The sequence below is a fragment of the Notamacropus eugenii genome, chromosome 1 (genome assembly GCF_028372415.1).
Source record: "Notamacropus eugenii isolate mMacEug1 chromosome 1, mMacEug1.pri_v2, whole genome shotgun sequence".
Lineage (NCBI taxonomy): Eukaryota > Metazoa > Chordata > Mammalia > Diprotodontia > Macropodidae > Notamacropus > Notamacropus eugenii.
The window spans coordinates 294,362,950-294,383,151 of record NC_092872.1 but is presented as its reverse complement, the minus strand read 5'-3'; the positions used below and the strand labels follow the sequence as shown (position 1 = coordinate 294,383,151).

The 20,202-nt window shown below is 37.7% G+C and overlaps 1 protein-coding gene across 1 annotated transcript in view; it reads left to right on the top strand.

The window, feature by feature from the left end:
* Positions 1-20,202, top strand: part of RGS6 (regulator of G protein signaling 6) — a 662,738-nt gene that overhangs the window by 491,571 nt on the left and 150,965 nt on the right.

The following is a 20,202-nucleotide window of genomic DNA, read 5'->3' as shown; positions in this document are numbered from 1 at the left end:
AAGAAATCAAGTGACTTGCCTAAGGTCATACAGCTAATTTGTAGATCTCTTTCTCTAGTCCATGTGTTCTGGCTCTTTGATGATTCAAGTCTAACATGAACTTTCATTGCACCCCATAGATATAATACTTAGACAAATGAAAGTTTTTGAAGCTTTTTGAGGAGAGTTATGAAGTGAACACAAGGCTAGCATATATATTGGGATATATTTTCCCATAGAAACAATGTTATAAAAAGATTGGTTAGTTATGTGAAAGCATAGAACCTCCCATCTCCGCCAAACTGTAAATTAGGCATCATTTTACAAAATATTAGTGTACTATTTTAGTTTGAAGTTCTGGGTCTAATCTAAACGAGAAATTCTTATCCATATTTTTTTTTAACAATTCTAAAACATTTCCCACCCCAACCTCTTTTTTCCCCTTACTAAGGGCTCATCACCCAGGGCTTACCCACAACATAATTAATGAGGACAGGAAGAGGAAGAACTTATAGCAACTTACATTGGCTGGCTCCTCCCATCACATCCCACAGTTCTCATCAGCTGGTACCTATAGTGGACTGAATTAGTACCTGAAATCTTCCAGAAGAGTTTCTGAAAGATTAATACATACATATAATACCTCAGGGCAAATGGAAGAAAATCAGAGTAGTTATTGATATGTTCAGATATGCCTGTCTAGATTGGACAGTGCTTGACATTAGAGGTGAAGAAAAAATAAAAAAGGAATCACTCCTTCCTCTAGCCCACACCTTTGGAAAGTAGGCATGTTGGCTTGAGCCAGCCATATCTTTTCTCATCTCACTAGTCAGTTTCAAATTCCTAGTAAACATCTTTGACTCCATTCATGAGGAGAGATTTCTCTCTATGTGCATGAGACAGGGAAGAAGGGGTGAGAGAAGTCATACATCCTGAAAGTCCAGCCTTGCCCAAAATAGCAAGATGGTGCTCTAAATTTTAGCCCATAGAAAAGGAAAGAAAACTCTGAATCCAATTTTGAGAAATTTACCCCCAAACAATTACTGACAAATCAACATTATAGTGTTCTCTCTATCAATTTGTATCAGTTCCTAGCCAGGAAAAAGTCTGGCATTTTGGGGCCAGAACTCAAACCCTGGCCCTTTCTGTATCTCTGCATACAAAACCCCAACACCTCCTCTGTGCTGTAGCTCCCCTTTTCAAAAAGTATGGCAACACATAGATCAATAGCGGTTAGATCAATTGGGTTTATATAATTGGCAAATAAAGTTCAAATTACTTAGTCAGAACATTTATTAAGCATATTTTTATTGTTTATCATTTATTATTGTTTTGCAGTTTTTATATATTTCATATAAATATATAAAAATATAATATATAATAAAATATATATAATTTATTATTTTTTTACTTTTATTTATTTTTTAATTTCCTCTGTGTTGTAGCTCCGCTTTTAAAAAATATGGCAACACGTAGATCAAAAGCAGCTAGATCACCTGATTTTGTATAGTTGGCAAATGAAATTCAAATTACTTAGCCAGTCAGAACATTTATTAAGCACATTAATTAATTATTATTGTTTCTTCTGCAATTTTATTTATTATTATATAATATTATGTGTCATATTAATTAGTATATTATTAATGTTTATTTATTCATTCACAAGGTGAAGCACTAGAGATACAAAGAAAGGCTAAAGACAGCCCCTGCCCTGTAGAAGCTCATAACCTTATGGGAGAGGCAACAAGCACACAGCCATATTCTTTGGTTGTTCATATTTGTTTTTCCTGCAGGATAGATAGGAAATAATTTAAAGAATTCATGTGCTAGAATTAACAGTGACTGGGAAAGGCTTCTTATAAAAGAAATGTTAGTTGTTACTTAAAGAGATCAGGAAAGCCAAAACGTAGAGATGAAGATGGAGAAAATTCCAGACATGGGTCAAAGAAAATGCCCCAGAATCAGGAAATGAAGTGTTTTGTCCATGGAACAATCAGAAGGCCAGAGTCACTGGATTGCAGAGTGCATGGGGGGTGAGGTAGTATGGAATATAAGGTATAAGAAGACCAACAAAGTTTGGGGGAGCCGCTAAGGAAGAGTTTTGAATGCTAAACCAGAGAATTTTATATTAAATCCTAGAAGCAATAGGGAGCCACTGCAATCTGAGTAGGGAGAGTGACATGATCAGATCTGACCTTTTGGAACATCACTTTGACAGCTGAATGGAAGATAGACCAGAATGGGAAGAGGGTTGTCACAGGTAGGCCAACGAAGAAGGTTATTTCAGTAATCCAAGCAAGGGATACTGAGGACCTACACTAGAAAAGTAACAGAACAGAATTATCTTTGGAATGGGCTTCTACTCTACTTGGGTAGAAAGGAGAGGGAAGAAAGGAGACTATATTTGACAGTCTCATTCCAGATGGAAAGTCAACCACCACAACTGCCATTCTGGATACTGAAATGGAGGTAGTTACAGTATAAGGACTCCATAAGCTATTGTACCTAAGGATTTAGTCCTTCTGTCTCCAGTGTCTTGCTCAAGCTGACACTTGATCTCCTCAGTTACTTGAATGTGGAACTGCTGCTGCTGCTGCTCTATAAACAGCCTCTCCTGCTGTTGTCTCAGTCCTCCAGCTTGGCAGCTGATGAGGGGCATCAATTCATCACTTTGAAGTTCTCAGGTATTTCAGTGCTGAGCCACCATATGGCCATAAACAGCCTGGCTCTGAACACTTCTCCCTGCCTACTGGTGTCTGTCTGGAATCTCGAACTCAACATGTCCAAAACAAAACTTAATACCTTCCCATCCCTCTCTCCCTCTACAAACCTTCTCTTTTCCCCATCCCTCATGCTATCAAAGGTACCACCATCTTCCAATCACCAGGGTTTCCAACCATAATGTCATCTTGTATTCTTTAGTTGAACTCATCCACAGACCCAGTCTTTTGCCAAATCTTGTCACTTCTAGTTTCTTATTACCTTTCATACACACACACACACACACACACACACACAGAGAGAGAGAGAGAGAGAGAGAGAGAGAGAGAGAGAGAGAGAGAGAAAGAGAGAGAGAGAGAGATAGATAGATCCTTTTATCTCCACTCATACAAGCAAAATGTTAGTTCAGGATTTCATAACTTCTCACCTAACTGTTCTCCTTACCTTAACCCTCTTCTCCAATCCATCCTACCCTCACCTGCCATGGTAATTTTCTAACGTGTAAGTCTGTTAAAATAAAAAAATATAGGTCCACTCATGTTTCTTCCCTTGATATTTGAGCTCCAGTGGATCCCTATGACCTCTATTATCAAATGTTTGGTATTTAAAGCTCATTATAATCTAACCTCTTACTGCCAGGCTCCTTACACTTCATTTCCACAAATTCTGTGTTCCAGTGACTACTTACAGTTCCTCAAACACAACACCCCATCTCCTATGTCTATGGTATTGTAGGAGCTATTTCTTTCACCTCTGCCCTTTAGTTTCCCTGACTTCCTTCAATACTCAACTCAAATCCCAGCTACCCCAGGAGGTCTTCTCCTGGTCCCACCACCTATGGTCCCCTTCCTCTTCAGAGTGCCTTCCATCTACCCCGTATATATTTTATCTGCCTAGTTATTTTACATCTTCTCTTCCCCATTATAGCATAAGCTCTATGGGAGCAGGAACTATTTTTTTTTTTTTGCCTTTCTTTGTTTCCCCAGCCCTTAACACAGTGCCTGGCATGTATCATGCAGGTAACAAATGCTTGTTGACTTACTTGTCTCAAAAGCCAATTACATTTTTAAGTTTGTTCTTCACCATATACAGTTTTTCAGGTAGCTAGTAAAGGATTTCAGCCCCTTCTTTCTAGTAAATTCAGGAGAAGCAAAACTCAATCCAAAGTTCAATAAGAACCATTCATTCTTTATTTGATGAAATTATGAATTCTTAAAAATCAGAGGAAATAGATGAAGGCTTACCCTAAAAGCAAACTCTCAGTCTTTTAAAACTAACATGGTGCCATCTGACTGAGTTGATGAAAAAAGTCATTAAACTAGGCCAATTGATTCCATGACAAATTTCATCCTGTTTATCCTTTCCTGGGACTTCAACTTTCCTTGGTGTTCATTTATTTTTAGTGTAATTTTTTTGTCCCACTGGAAACTGTCCCACTCCATTTCAAGTCTCCTCCAGCTTCCCCTACCTCCTTTTCAACTCTTTCCATCTCCTTTCGCCTCTTACATCCTTCAGGATGTTGCCTTATCAATTGGCCTTGTTTGTCTTACTCTCCAATCTTTCCCTCTCCAATGGTTCATTTCTCTCTATTTGTGAATGTTTTCTTTGTGCCTTGGTTTCCTACATGTCTCTCTTTTCTCACCCTGCCCTAATGTCCTAAACAGAAAACTCCTTAAAAGCAAGAGAAACCAACAAAACCCCAGAATTTTCTTTGTGTTCCAATTAGTGTGTGCCCACAGGATATTCAATAAATTATAAAAGTGTCTCTTATTTGGTTTGGAGGAATTAAATGACTTGGCAGTATTTCCTACTCCCTAGTGTTTGTTACTGGAAGGGCAAAATCCTAAGCAGCCTGGTGAAAATCTGAATATTAGCAATGAAATGATTGGATTTACTAATTCAATAAACCTTTATTAAACACCAACAATGTAAATAAACCCTGTGTTACATAATGTGAAAAGGGAAATAGAAAAGAACCTTTGCCCATGTTTATAAGTAGGGTAGAAGTTAGTATCAGGATCTTCAGGTAGAGTAAAAGTTTGCTCCATTAACAGACAAAGCATTCACTCATTGGGCTAAGTCCTGTTTTGAAAGTAAATCAACAGCTTCTATTGTGGTGGTTCAGTTGTATCTTACTCTTCCTGATCCTATTTGGGGTTTTATTGGCAAAGATACTGGAATGGCTTGCCATTTCCTTCTCCAGCTCATTGTACAGATGAGGAGACTGAGGCAAACAGGGTTAAGTGACTTGCCCAGAGTCACATAGCTGGAAAGTATCTGAGGCCAGAGTTGAACGTATGAAGATGAGTCTTTCTAACTTCAGACCTTGCATCCTATCCACTGTACCTCCTAGGTAGTCTTCTGTTGCAGTAGAAATTAAGAGGATTTCTTTCTGGGGTAGGTCTTGCTTCAATTTCTAGACAATTTCCTATCATTGTTGACATTTTATATCTGCTTCCCTTCTCCCAGCTGTTTGCCTGGTTTGACCCTTTCCTTCAGTATTCTCTGGCTTGTGACTGCTTATCTGTGGTCCTCTTACCTCTGGCTGCTTCATATTGCTTAATCCTGAATGGTTCATTTGATATTTGAAGTAGGAAGTAGGTATTGCTAACCCCATTTTGCAAATGAGGAAAACCAAGGCAGTGTATCTTAGTAAGTAATAGAAGTCAAATTCTAATACAGATACTCAGACTCTGAATCCAGGAGCGGGTTTTTTTTTATATTGCTTTGCTTTTTCAGTAGGTAAGATTGATTGGGATATTCTTTTTTTTTTAAATCAAAGCATTATCCAAACAGCTTCTTTGGAATCCCTTAAATTTCTTAATCCCAAGTAGTATGAAATGAAAATTCATAGTTACATACACAAACCTCTTTTTATGTTCTACTGTGTATGTGGAAATGCTCTTTTGAGGGGTGTTGAAGTTAAAAAATTTTTTTAAATCACATAATTTGAATTATCAAATCATACTGAAAGGCAACTGGGTGGCATGGTGGATAGAGTACTGGCCCTAAAATCAGGAAGCTCATCTTCCTGAGTTCAGATTTAGTCTCAGGCACTTCCTAGCTGTGTGTCCCTGGGAAAGTCATTTAACTCTGTTTGCCTCAGTTTCTTCATCTGTCAAATGAACTGGAGAAGGAAATGTCAAACCACTCCAGTATCTTTGCCAAGAAAGCCCCAAATGGGGTCATGGAGAGTCAGACATGACTGAAATGACTAACAACAATAAATCATATGAAAAGGAACCCATTGCCTTTAAAAAGCAGGTCTTTTCATGAAGTTGTGAATTTTTATTCTTTTTTTTTTTTTTATCTCATCACTGATAATTCAAGTAAAGGCCTTCAGAAAGTAATCTTACTGGGCCTGAGAATAGAATATTTAGAACAACAATGTCAATTCAAATAGAAATGGGGCCACTAAACCAAACATAAGGATCCCTGTGGCCTGCATATTGACTTAGTTTTTTTAATGCAATATTATCCATGTTTTATTGTATTTTATTTAATTTGTCAAATATTTCACAATTACATCATAATCTGGTTCAAGCCTCTCTTGGGAGTGATATGGGCCACATGCAGTCACACTAGCCAAGTTTGGCACCCTCGGCTTAGAAAACATGCCAAATTTGTGTCTATGTGTTTTCATATCTGAGTGTACTACCAGACTTTGTGAATATTTGGCACAGTATCTGCTACATATCTTTAACTACATTAGAGCAACCCTTAATTTACAAGTTGGACAGACATCCTATAAAGTAACTTTCACAAATTAGAATAGTATTCATTGATAAAGCTCTTAGTCCAGTGTAAAAAAATAGAAAATACTATCGAGCTTATAGAAAGCATATGTAACTCAGTCATACTCTCCTTGTTATTCTTAATACATGATATTCTCATCTCCAATCTCCATGCCATTGTACAGTCAGTCTTCACTACTTTGAATGTACTTTCCCTCATCTGCATCTCATAGAATCCCTAGGTTCAATTTAGTGGGTTTTTTTGTTTTGTTTTGCATTTGCCAAGCTCAGCTCCACCAGGATCTCTTCCAAGGGACCTTTCTAGGTCTTACTCAGCTGCTAGTACCTTCTTCCCAAAATTACCTTACATAATATTTTGTATATGTTGTCTGCAGTGATGAAATGTAAGATGCTTGGGGGTATTATTAATTTTTTGTTTTCATATTCTATCATTTATATAGTACCTTATGACTTACAAAGTACTTAAAATATCTCATTGTATCTGAATAATAACCTTGATAGTTAAGTACTATTATCCCAATTTTACCTATGAGGAAATTAAGACTTACAAAGTTTAAGTGACCTCCCCAGGGTCACCTACCTAGTAAGTGTCTGAGGACAGATTTGAACTCAGGTCTTCCTGACTCTAGGTTCAGCATTCTATCCACTGTACCAACTAGTTTTTTAGTACAAGGTCTGGCATATAGTAGGTATTTAATAAATGTTTATTGATTGATAACCACAAACAGCACAAATAAAATAGATTATTGTGGAATGTTGTGATATTGCTTGTGACAACTCATGTCTTGGATTCAATTCAGCAAACATCTATTAACATAGGGCATCAAAGCAGGCCATATGTCTACTTATTTCATATTTCCCATGGTTCCTTGACCTCATTTCTCTGAATATTATATCTGTCAATGAGTTTTATTTTATCCTCTTCTGCCTTGTCTTTGCTCCTGCTGCACCTGTACCTAGAAAGTATTGCCTTCTTTATTTTTGCCTGTTAAAATTCTTCCCTTCTTTCAAAGACATCCATCAGACATTACCTCCTCCAAGAAGTTTTTATGTATCCCACACCAGCTCCCCATATCTCCCTCCTCTGAATATTCTTGGCACTTCTTACCTCTCCTAAGCACTTATCATACTCAAATTTGCATTTTAACTTTCAGTCTATGTGTTATATGTTATTCAGTATATGTGTTATATGTCCCACTATATATATCTAGTATTTCATACTAGTTTGAAATTCCTTTAGGGGTGGTTTTATTTTATCTTTATATTTCCAGAGATCCATAACTCAAAAGAGATCTGCCTAACAATGCATACAGGAAAAACTAAATGGATGAAAAATGCCTATTGCCCCAATTATGTATGAATTTGGGTGGTCAGTTTATCGAATTCATATCAGCATACCCTATAGGTTTTCAATGATGCTATACATCTATTACCATTTGAACAGTATAATCTTTTAAGAATTAAATTTGTTCATGACTCAAAAGCAACAGATAGACACATGATCTGTGCATGACATGCTCCAGCACATTTCCAATAAAAACAGAAAAGATCAGCCAGTCAGGTGGCAAGAGTGAGGAATACCAACTGAAGCATTCCAGGGGAACCCTTGAAATTCAAAAACCCCTAGAGAAAAGCCTCTGGCACATTATGTGTGCCTTCTGGAGCATCGATAGAAAGCATGAATAAGAGTCACACAGGATGAAACAGAAAAGTGGTACAGAATGTCTGGGGTTACAAGAATGAGATTATACCATCTTTTCTCTGAGAGGTCTTCAATGCAATAATTGTACATTTAGATTTCTAAAATATTTACATATTTTCTTTTTCTCCATCTTTTCTCTAGAAAAAAATGTTCCTAATATTGGTAAAGTGAAGCGGGGAAAGAGCTTTTAAATGAAAGCTAGTTGCTCTTAATTTGGAGTGAGGCCACACAAAATGGGTGCCAGATACTGAAAACATGCATGGAACCTAATGAATGAAATTCAACACCAAAGTCTTTTGATGCTGTGGGAATCTGGGGTCTTGAAGTCACTTCCCTTATTGTTTGGTAGCTGAATTATTGTGACAGCTTGAGCAGCAGTGTCTAAACATTACAGCCTGGCAATGGGCCAAGATCTTAAGTTGTACAAGCTGCTTTCAGTGAGCCAGCTGTAATTTAATGATCGAAAAGCGAGAAAACAAATTTAAACTTATTAAAAATCAAAGGAGAAAATAGACATCTCTGCTGTCTCCTTAGTCTCACCAGTGGCAGAGAAGTTAGTTTCTATAAATATTGGTAATTGTCTTTTTTGTTGCAGGAGACAGGGGAGTGGGAATCAAAAAAGTGGCACAGGACCTGATTGACTGATTATTAGATGGTTGCTGTTGAATCACAAGTCAAATCCTGTCCCTGAAGACATGATCTAATTATACATAATGTGAGACCAATGGCACTCTCACCCTCCTCAGGTTACTTTGTGATTATTCACCTGTTTTCACATTATATCCTCATAATAAGAGTAAGCTCCTTGACTATAAGTAATGTTTCTTTTTTTATTTTTGTCATTATATTCTCAACACTTATCAGAATGCCCTGTGTGTAGTAGATGTCTAATAAATGTCTGTTCAATTGAATTGATTCCCTAAGTTGTAGCATGTTAGAGCTGGGAAGAACACTAGAGAACAGATGGTCCAACTCCCTCATTTTGCTGAGGAGGAAACTGAGGCTCCAAGAAAGGTATTAATTTGACTGAAAGAGCTAGTTAATGGCTAGCAGAACCAGGATTAGAAATCATGTCTCTAGATTCCTCTTCAAAGGGTCTTTCTGGAATCATACATCTCACTCAAATATTTGCCTTCTGTCAAAGGAAAAAATATTAATACAGTATTCTAATTCATGGGCACAAGTCTTCCATAAATAATTTGTATTAGATTATCATTATTCTAATATAAGCAGTTCTACTTGAGGAGAAAAGTGCCCACACATGAGAAAAACCCTCTTCCCCCATGCCTTTCAACATGTCTAGCTATAAAAAGGGAAACTTCACTATCTAACAGTACAATTATGCAACCCAAAGTAAAAGAATTGATAAATTCAGAGTAAAGTTTCAGAATTGATAGTTTAAGAATACTGACAAGGGTTTCATATTCAGATAGTCCAAGAATATTTTCCAATGCTTTCTTAAAGGGGGAGGAGAAAATTTGTATGCTTCCACACTTCTATCAGGTTGGAAAGTAAAACCATGTTCATGGAAGAAGCAATGACCACGCAAAGCTAATGATATTCAGTCCCTGAAAGTGAAGTCCTCTTATAGCAAATATCACTAAAGTCAATTATGCTGTATAACAAAATTCATGGCAGCAGTGGTCTGTGAATCATCCTGGACCAAAAAAAAAAAAAATGCTTTCCTTCTGTCCATATGTGGAATGGATACTTTATAAGTATCTTATGCAACTATGCCTCATCTACATTTATAATCTTCCTCAGAGTATAACATAGTGTCTTCATGCTCTTCTCATAGTAGGTACTTAATGAATATTTCTTGAATATTTTATTATTGAATCTCTCCCTGTGGGCCCTACCAATTTTGTTTTGGTTTGATCATTTGAGTTGTGTCTCACTCTTCATGGCCCTATTTGGAGTTTTGTTAGAAGAGATACTGGAGTGGTTTACTATTTCTTTCTCCAGCTCATTTTACAGATGTGGAACTGAGACAAACAAAAGTGACTTGCCTAGGGTCACACAGCTAGTAAGTGTATGAGGCTGAATTTGAACTCATGAAGATGTCTTGATGATTGCAAATACAGTGCTCTATTCACTGCACATCTAGATGCCCCAATATACCCTACTACATCTGCCTGAATTAGAATTTAGAATGTGCTAGAGATTGGTTTCATATATGATAAATCTGTAGCCCTGACTCAAAAATCTCCTGTCACTCAATACTATCATAGTGTCAGCAAAAGACGTCCAAAAAGCCAATGAGGAGAAAAATGCTTTAAAGAGCAGAATTAGTCAAATGGAAAAGGAGGTTCAAAAGCTCACTGAAGAAAATAGTTCTTTAAAAATTAGAATGAATCATATGGAAGCTAATGACTTTATGAGAAATTAAGAAATTACAAAACAAAATCAAAAGAATGAAAAACAGAAGATAATGTGAAATATCTCATTGGAAAAACATCTGGCCTAGAAAATAGATCCAGGAGAGACAATTTAAAAATTATGGGACTACTTGAAAGTCATGATCAAAAAAAGAACCTAGACATCATCTTTCATGAAAGTATCAAGGAAAACTGCCCTGATATTCTAGAACCAGAGGGCAAAATAAATATTGAAAGAATCCACCATTTACCTCCTGAAAGAGATTAAAAAAAAACTCCTAGGAATATTGTAGCCCAATTCCAGAGTTCCCAGGTCAAGGAGAAAATATTTCAAGCAGCCAGAAAGAAACAATTCGAGTATTGTGGAAATGCAATCAGGATAACACAGGATCTGGCAGCATCTACATTAAGGGATTGAAGTGCTTGGAATAGTATAGTCCAGAAGTCAAAGGAACTAGGATTAAAACCAAGAATCACCTACCCAGCAAAACTGAGTATAATACTTCAAGGGAAAAAATGGTCATTCAATGATATAGAAGACTTTCAACCATTCTTGATGAAAAGACCAGAACTGAATAGAAAATGTGACTTTCAAACACAAGATTCAAGAGAAGCATGAAAAGGTAAACAGGAAAGAAAAATCATAAGGTACTTAGTAAAGTTGAACTGTTAACATTCCTACATGGAAAGATAATATTTATAACTCTTGAGACTTTTCTCAGTATTTGGGTAGTTGAAGGGATTATACACACACACACACACACACACACACACACACACACAGAGCACAGATTGAGTTGAATAAGAAGGGATGATATCTAAAAAAATAAAATTAAGGGGTGAGAGAGGAATATATTGGGAGGAGAAAGGGAGAAATTGAATAAAGCAAATTATCACTCATAAAAGAGGCAAGAAAAAGCTTTTTCAGTGGAAGAGAAAACGGAGGAGGTGAGAGGGAAAAAGTGAAGCTTACTCTCTTCACATTTGGCTTAAGGAGGGAATAACATGCTCACTCAATTTGGTGTGAAAATCTGTCTTACACTACAGGAAAGCAAGGGAGCAGGGGATAAGTGGGGTGAGGGGGATGATAGAACGGAGGGCAAATGGGAGAAGGAAGTAACTAGAAGTAAACACTTTTGAGGAGGGACAAGGTCAAAAGAGAGAATAGAATAAATGGGGGGCAGGATAGGATGGAGGGAAACAGTCTTATACAATATGACTATTATGGAAATCTTTTGCAAAACGACACATATATAGCCTATATTGAATTGCTTGCCTTCTCAGTGGGGATGGGTGGGGAAGGAGGAAGGGAGAGAAGTTAGAACTCAAAGTTTTAGGAATGAATGTTGAGAATTGTATTTGCATGTAATTGAGAAATAACAAATACAGGTAATGGGGTATAGAAATCTATCTTGCCCTAGAAAAGAGAGAAGATGGTGATAAGGGAGGGGTGTGATAGAAGGGAGGGTAGATTGGGGGAAGGGGTAATCAGAATGCAAGGTGTTTTGGGGTTGGGGGAGGGGAGAGATGGAGAGAAAATTTGAAACTCAAAATCTTGTGGAAATGAATGTTGAAAACTAAAAATAAATAAATAAAGTGGGGGAAAAAAGAAACATGCATGTATATGGAAATTATGAATTGTTTAACTCACAAATCAAAGAAGATCATTCCCAACTGGAATCCTTGGTTGAGATTTCATGGAGCCTTAAAGAACAGGCTTTAAGAGGTAGAGATGAACCAAAGGAGATTGGAATGAGCAAAGGAATGAAAATTGGTGACTTCATGAAATGCACAGGGGATAGCAAATCACACAGTTTGGTTGGAGTATAAAATAGGTGGTGGTATGTATTTCATATATGGGCAACTAGGTGGCACACTGGATAGAGCACTGGGTTTGGAATCAGGAAGATTCCTCTTCCTGAGTTAAAATATGGTCTCAGACACTAACTGGCTGTATGACTCTGAACTAGTCAACTTAACTATGCATGTCTCATTTCCTCATCTGTTTAATGAGCTGGAGAAAGAAACCACTGCAGTATCTTTGCCACAAAAAACCCAAATGGGGTCATGACTGAACAACAATAAAAATATGAGATATAGATCCCAAAGGTAAAGTAGAGGCCCTCAGATGCCATCCTGAAGAGCTTGTCTTTTGATCAGTAGGCAATGGAAGGAGTTAATTGAAGACTTTTGAGCAAAGAATTTAGTGGAAGGAACACTGGATTTAGAATTTATGAGCCTGAATTTGGAAATCTCACATCCACTACTTTCTAGCTCTATGACTTTGGACAAGTCACTCCCCTCTCTGGGCCCAGTTTCTTTCTTTGTAAAATGAAGGAGTTGAACTAGATCATATTTAAGATCCTAACTCTAAAACCTATAGGTTGATCTGACAATTAGGTGGTGGCTAGATTGCATAGAGGAGAGATTCAAGGAATAGAGGTCATTTGGAAGAGAAGGGATCCCAAGGTAGCCCTTATGAGGGAATAATCAGATTAGTGACAGTTCAGCATTGCTTTTTAGCTAGTAAACTCTTTGGAAAGTCTGATGTGATTAAGATATTTTGAATGAAAAACTCACATTTACCTAGCTGTGTACTCATCCCTCTCTCCTGTGTCTTCTGCTAATCTGCTTCAAATTCTTGTCACAGTTGGCCCTTCTTATCCCAGAAATAGTTTGCAAGCCTTTAATTCCACCTGATGACCCAACCAAGAATGTGTTATCTGTCCTATTACCCTAATAATGTTATCAGTATCATCAGATTGCTGGTCTGCGACTATGTATGGCACCCTTTTGTATCATAATGGAAAGCTTCTCTCTTTATTCTGTCCTGCTCAAAAAGAGGTCTGCCTCCCAATCAATTTAAACATAAAATGCTCTTGAGCCACATTTAAGAATCAAATTGTCACAAATGCGGCAGATATGAGGTAATAAAAAAAGAAATAGGTCCCCTCTCTACTCTATTTTGCCCCCCAGTCTTCCTTTCCCCCTTCTTTTTCTTTTTTCCTTTACTGAACTCTTAACAATCACTAAAGCATTCATAATCCCTCATCTTCCACTTATATTGAGTGCATAGCACTGAATTTTTTCCTTTTCCCCAAAGCATTGAGTGTACAAATATTTCTTGTTGTTGTTTTAAATTTTAGATGGTAATAAATGATAATGTACCTTCTCCCATACCACTTTGGCTATAATAAACTTAGTTTGGGATCCTCTTTTCCCCCAGTTTTGAAGCTTAATCAATGAAACAATACTTCATCTTTCCTTTAATAAGCTGATTGTTTAATTAAATCCCACGTGCCTTAGGCCTCCTCCTGGACATTTTTGATTGACAAAACTCTCTCCTCCACCCCCTCAGCTGCTGCCATCTAGCATCCCTCTTGCAAATCATGTACTCAGCTGCTGACAATTAGATAGAAGACTTAGGTTGCAGACACAGAAGGATTATGAGGTTATGAATCAATTCTGGAGGCTTTGGTGAGATAACAAACCAAGAGAACCCATCTCAAATACCTTGCCACCACCCCTAAAAGCCTCCCACTTGATTTATGAGTTAGTAATAACCTCGCCTGGTCTCCTGCCCCCTATTATTTTTTGTAATGCACTGGGAAGCTTTAAATTACAGAGAAGTGGGAGGGAAGGTATAAAACTGAATGTGGGGGGAACCTTGTGTCATTTTCAGAGGCTGATTGTCTTCCTGTTGTGTGAGCTGAATAGCACTGAGTGGCGCAGTTGGCACATGCTGATGGAAAAGATCAAGGTGATTAACTTGGCCCACAAATGGCTCCCTTGAGAGACTTTGCCAGTCCACTCTGCATTGGGTACATTTGCAGTAATGTTACTCGTCTCTGCATGTGAGAGCAAAATGACGTTAGGTGTTTCTGGCTTTAATCCTTCCGACCAGGTCAAAACCTCGTCACTTAGTGGGTCTTCTGTTTAGAAAGGAAGAGGCACTGCATGAATCAAGCTAAGTTAAATAGCATTTCAGTGCTACAATCTGGCAATTGAATTAGAGAGAAGGGAAATTAGACTTAGGGCACAGAGAAGTCTATTCCAAGCTCTGAGGAGAGGGAGTTTACAAATCTTCCCGAGGGACTTTAAGCTAGAGTGACTTTTTCTTTTGTCCTTTGTCATTTTCAGGGATGAGAAAAGAAAGAGAGCTTTAAATTGGTACTTTTTTTTTTTAAATACCCCTTTCTTTCCACATGTAATGAAGAATTTTAAAAGCAAGCAACAACAGAAATGTTTACAAATCCTCACTATTTCAGTCTAAAGCTTTCTTTTTTAAAATCTCAATTAATTTCCAAGTGGCAAGAATTGATGAGAACAATATCTTAAAAGACTGACCAGCAGAAAAGGACCTGTGTAATTTGGTTCTCTGGATTCCATCCTATTCTTTGAGATAAGCAAAAGAAATATGTTTGGACATCCAAAGAACTCCATCCCCTACGTCCACATCTGGATACTCCTTTTCCAACAATATGCCTGGAAGGGCCACCAGTTCACAGACATCAAAGGGCAACTAGGTGATGCAGTGGACAGAGTGCCTAGCACAGAATCAAGAAGACCTGAGTTTAAATCTGGCCTCATATACTTCCTAGCTATATGACCCTTTATTAGTCAATTAACCTTGTTTGCCTCAGTTTCCTCATTTGTAAAATGAGCTACATGGTAAACCACTACAGTAACTTTCCCAAGAAAATTCCAAATGGGGTCATGAAAAGTAGGATACAACTGAATAACAACACCAAAATCATAGGCATTGACCGTGAAAACATGGCAGGCAACGATTCAGTGGGACATATCTCCTGGGCCTAATTTTTGTCATCCAGAATTCACCAGGAAGAATTTTATTCTACCTTTTTGCTTTGGTAGGCTCTCCTTGACCTAAAAGACTATTTTTAGACATATGTAACATTTGGGCAAAGTCCCCGGAGAGTTAAATCTTCTATGTGATTTAAAGAAACCCTAGGATACATTAGATTACAAATATGCTGCTCCTTGGAACAATCGTAGTATTCCATATTTTTCCATACATACTAAAAATTCTGGAGTAGTCTTTGCTATATGAAGCACGAACAACAGATAATGTCCTGAAAATAGAAGGTACTATTCTGAGTTTTTTTGAGGACCCAAATAAATGTTTTTAAAGAGGTGATTGATGTACAGTATCCTGAAATTTTTTCAAGTTCTGTCTTGTGCAATAAAAACCACAGGATTTATGGGAAAATTGGGATTGGGAACACAAAACATTTTCATCAACAACACATTTAAAAAACAGATAGGAAACTAAGAAAATGGTGAGAGCTTTATACATATTAAATGGTTAAGAAATACGTAAATGCTACAATAAATAGTGTCAATGTTTGTCTCAGTTTACATCTAGAGTCCCACAATGTTTGACACTCATGTCCTCCAACTCCAGCATCAGGTTTTTTCCCTCATTGGGTGTGGGGGTGAGGTGCTCAGAAAAGGAATACCAAATCTTGATATTCCAAAAAAAATCAAGTAAAAAAAACTTTTGATAGTCTTTTTGGCATTTCCTTAGTGCTTTCTGTCAACCCTTCCTGCCGCTCTCCTATCCGTAAATAGTTGACCCTGCAGTTAAGCTGGGTAGCTCCAATATGGGGCAGGGATAACTTCTTATAGGACATCATTTCTCAAATGGATAAGTTATTGTCATCCATAGTCTCTGCCCCTTACTGCCTCAGGCCCATTTGAATCCTTGAACTCTTACGTTTTAAGATTAATAGGAGTCCTTTCAGTTCTGGTTCTTTAGTTGGACTCTGAGATTTATTTGTTTTCGCCAGAACTGGGTCTCTTCAGTGAGACTTCATGCTCATTTATGGTGATGATCCTCTATATTTCGTAATTTTTCATCTGTATAGACCAAAGCCATTTGCCTAATAATCACCAAATAGTTCAGTGGTTCATGTCACCCAATAAACTTTGGTGACTTTTTCTTGCCTCTGGGTGGAAATACAAAATGTTCTGTTTGGCACTCAAAACCCTTTATCACCTAGCTGCCTCCTACGTTTCCAGTCTTACATCTTACTCCCCCATACATACTCTTTGATCCAATGACACTGTCCTCCTGGCTATTTCACATACAAGATACTCATATCTCTCAGCTCCAGGCATTCCCTCTGGCTGCCCCTTATGTCTCAAATACTCTCCCTCCTCCACTTCAACTACTAGCCTTCCTAGCTTCCTTTAAGTCCCAACTAAAATCTCACCTCATACAAAAAGCCTTCCTCTACTCATCTTAATTCCAGTGCTTTCCCTCTGTTAACTATTTCCAGTTTATCTTGTATGTATGTAGCTCGCTTTGTATGTATTTATTTGCACATTGTCACCTCCATTAGATTGTAAGTGTCCTGATGGCCAGAACTGTCATTTGTTTCTTTTTGTATCCTCAGTGCTTGGCAGAGTGCCTGGCACATAGCAGACTCTTAATCAATGTTTATTAAACTGAAAATTGAATCAGTTCGGTGTTTTCCAGGGTTGTTTTTTTTTTAACTCTTGATTTTCTCCTGTTGGTCTCTTCCAAATGAGCAGCTGAGAAACAAGGTACTGAAGCAGTATATGTCCTGGGGGCCAGTCCATTGTCTTTGCTGTTTTCCTAGCTTCATAAATTAGTTACTCAAAGCCACACCTTGTACCCATCCATGACCCTTATGACTAACAAGCTTTCGAAAATCTGAAAGGGAAACACCTTTATACAAGTATGATTCAGTGTTTAATGGGGTGTTAGAAGATGTTTTGATAGGCTAACACTCAAAAGGACTTTGCAAAAGCCCTCTTGAATTTTCAGGGTGAATGTGGGATATCTCATCACTTTTTTGGTTTTGTTTTCTTGGAACCTCAAAAGCAATGTGACTCCCACACGAGTTATTTAAACCTCTGTTCCTCAGTTTCCTCATCTGCAAAATGATGATAAGAACACTCGAAGTACCTACCTCATAAAAGTTGTTGGGAGGCTGGAATAACATAATGAATATACAGTTCTTTGCAAACCTTCAAGCACTGTTTAAATATTAGGTATTAATTCAAAGGCAATCATTCTGACCAGTGGAAGAAGCCAAAATTCATAAGCATCAATAGCATTATTTGCAGGCTGTAATATAATTTAGAAACAACAGACATTTACATCAAAGTATCATTTTAAGCTCTCAAAGTAAATGGCATTCTGTCGCTTCTCTTTAGGATTCATTACAGCATTTAATTTTTCTTTCTGATTGTTTCAGGGGGCATGCAGAATGCACAGAAAAGCTTCATGTGGTCCTAGGACCACCCCTAAATTAATTTGATTAAATCCAAAGGCACAGATAGGACAACCTCAAAGTAAATTAATGGCCAATGTCAATTCTCCAGAATCCAAACAAAGGGATAACCTTAAGGCCTCCTGGGCTCAAGTCATCGGAGTCTCCAGTTGAGAGCTCTACCTCCCTTACAGAGTGTGGAAACATCAGGGAGGAGAAGCCAGATGTTAGGAGATACAGGAAGAAGGGAAAGGCTTCCTAGATGAATATCCTAATAGCATTTCTTTTCTGTGTAGCTTATGCAAAAACCTGGGACCCTTTGAGGGGAAATTGGAGGAAAGGCAACAGGTATATAAGGAAGAATGGGCATGATGCTGAGTAAAAAGTAGAAGGCAGTATTAAAACTTGAAGTTGGGTTTGGGGGTCCTAGGGGAGAGCTGAGATGATAGCAGAGAAGGAATTTTCAATGTGAATGAATACTAATTAGTGACATGGATATTAATGATGACAGTAATTAACAGGGGAAGGGAAGGCCTGTCATTGTCCCAGGGTGAGTAATCAGTCTTGGCAGGTGATAAATAATGGTTCAGCAAGCTCAGCAGAAAGATAATCCTCTTGCCCTGGGGAAAGCTGGAGCCCTGTTGCAAACCTTCCAGTTCCTAGGCAACACAGAAGAAAGAACTATTTTTCTTTTTTCTGAAATAAACAGGTTAGACTCCCCTCCTCTGGTCTCAGGATGAAAAATTTCACTTTATTTTCTACCTTTTTTCCCTTTGTTTCTTGGAACAACTGTTTAATTTGTATGGTTTGAGGAACTGGGCCTAGAAACTCCAAGGAGAAGAATAAATATGGAGACTTAGCTTCAGATGTTTCGTTTAGAAATATCGTCATGGAACATGAGTGAGGAAAGCATCTCAGAAGATGGATATTCAAAACTAGGCAGGGATTACATGTTGTCTCCCCTATTAAATGGTGAGCTCCTCAAGAATAGGGATTACTTTTTGCCTTTCTTTTTAAGTCAAGACATTGCCCTGATGATGTCATTGGTCCTCTTCTAGAAGGAAGAATAAATAAACAAGAATTATCCCCAATGATTGGGGGGCAGCTGGGTGGCACAGTGGATAGAGTATCATACCTGAAATCAGGAAGACTCATCTTCCTGAGTTCAAATCTGGCCTCAGACACTTCCTAACTATGTGACCCTAAGTATGTCACTTAACCCTTTTTGCCTCAGTTTCCTCATCTGAAAAACGAGCCAGAGAAGGAAATGGTAAATCACTCCAGTATCTTTGCCAAAAAAAAAAATCTTCAAACAGGGTTACACAGAGTCAGACATGACTGAAATGACCAAACAATAGCAAAATGCTTAGCATAGAGGAGGTGCTAAATAAACGCTTATTGGTTTGACTAGGCTTCATTCCATCATATTCAATAAGCATTTATTAAGTCTACTATATATTTGAAAGGAATAGCAAATTGTACATAATGGATTTGAAGTTTCATGTGTAATCTTCTGGAAATTCTGGTTTTATTCCATAAATTAAAAATAAATTAAATAAATGTAAAAACATCAGCTCAGTATTAGGGAGGGAAAAGAGTCTGCTATGTATCAGACACAGTGCTGGGTTGTGAAATATAAAGGGGAAAAAAGGGAAAAGACGCTTCCTTCAGGGAACTTGTATTCTAATGGGAGAAATAAGTACATAGATAAGTAAACATGTTGTGACTTTTTGATGAGAGAGCACTTGCCACTGAGGGGATTGGGTAAGGCCCCTTTCAGGAAATGGTTCCTAAAAGTTCTAGGAGGTGAAAATTCCTGGAGGTAAGAATGAGGAAAGAGTGCTCTGCATGTAAGTTGTACAACAGATTAGAGATGGGAAGTCATGTTCAAAGGAACAGCCAATAGACCAGTCTGATTGGTATATAAAGTATTTGAGAGAAAGTAATATGTAATCAACTTGGAAAGATAGGTTGGAGCCAGATTGGGAAGAGGTGATGGAGAATCACTATCTGAAACTTCTTGAGCAAGGGACTAACGTGGTCAGACCTGTGATTTTGGACGAATGGAGGGAATCTCTTGAATTTTATTTAAGGATCAAGGGAAGGAGAGAAGACCTCAACTATTCCTTCCCTCCTAGGAAAGCACAAAACATACCTATGACTCATTGGGTACACTCTCAGTAGATGCACAATTCCATGCTAGAAGGAAAAATCAATTGCCTGAAAAAGTTACCTCTGACAGAGTAGATTCAGTCTAATAATTTCATCTCTATCTACTGAACTCTTCCTTTTAAAAGTCCACCCTTTGTTTTCAATGAGGGCTTCCAGGTGGGCAAAGGAGAAGAGACCACAACACTGGGGGAAATAAAACATTTTCCTAGGCATGATATAATTTTTATATATTT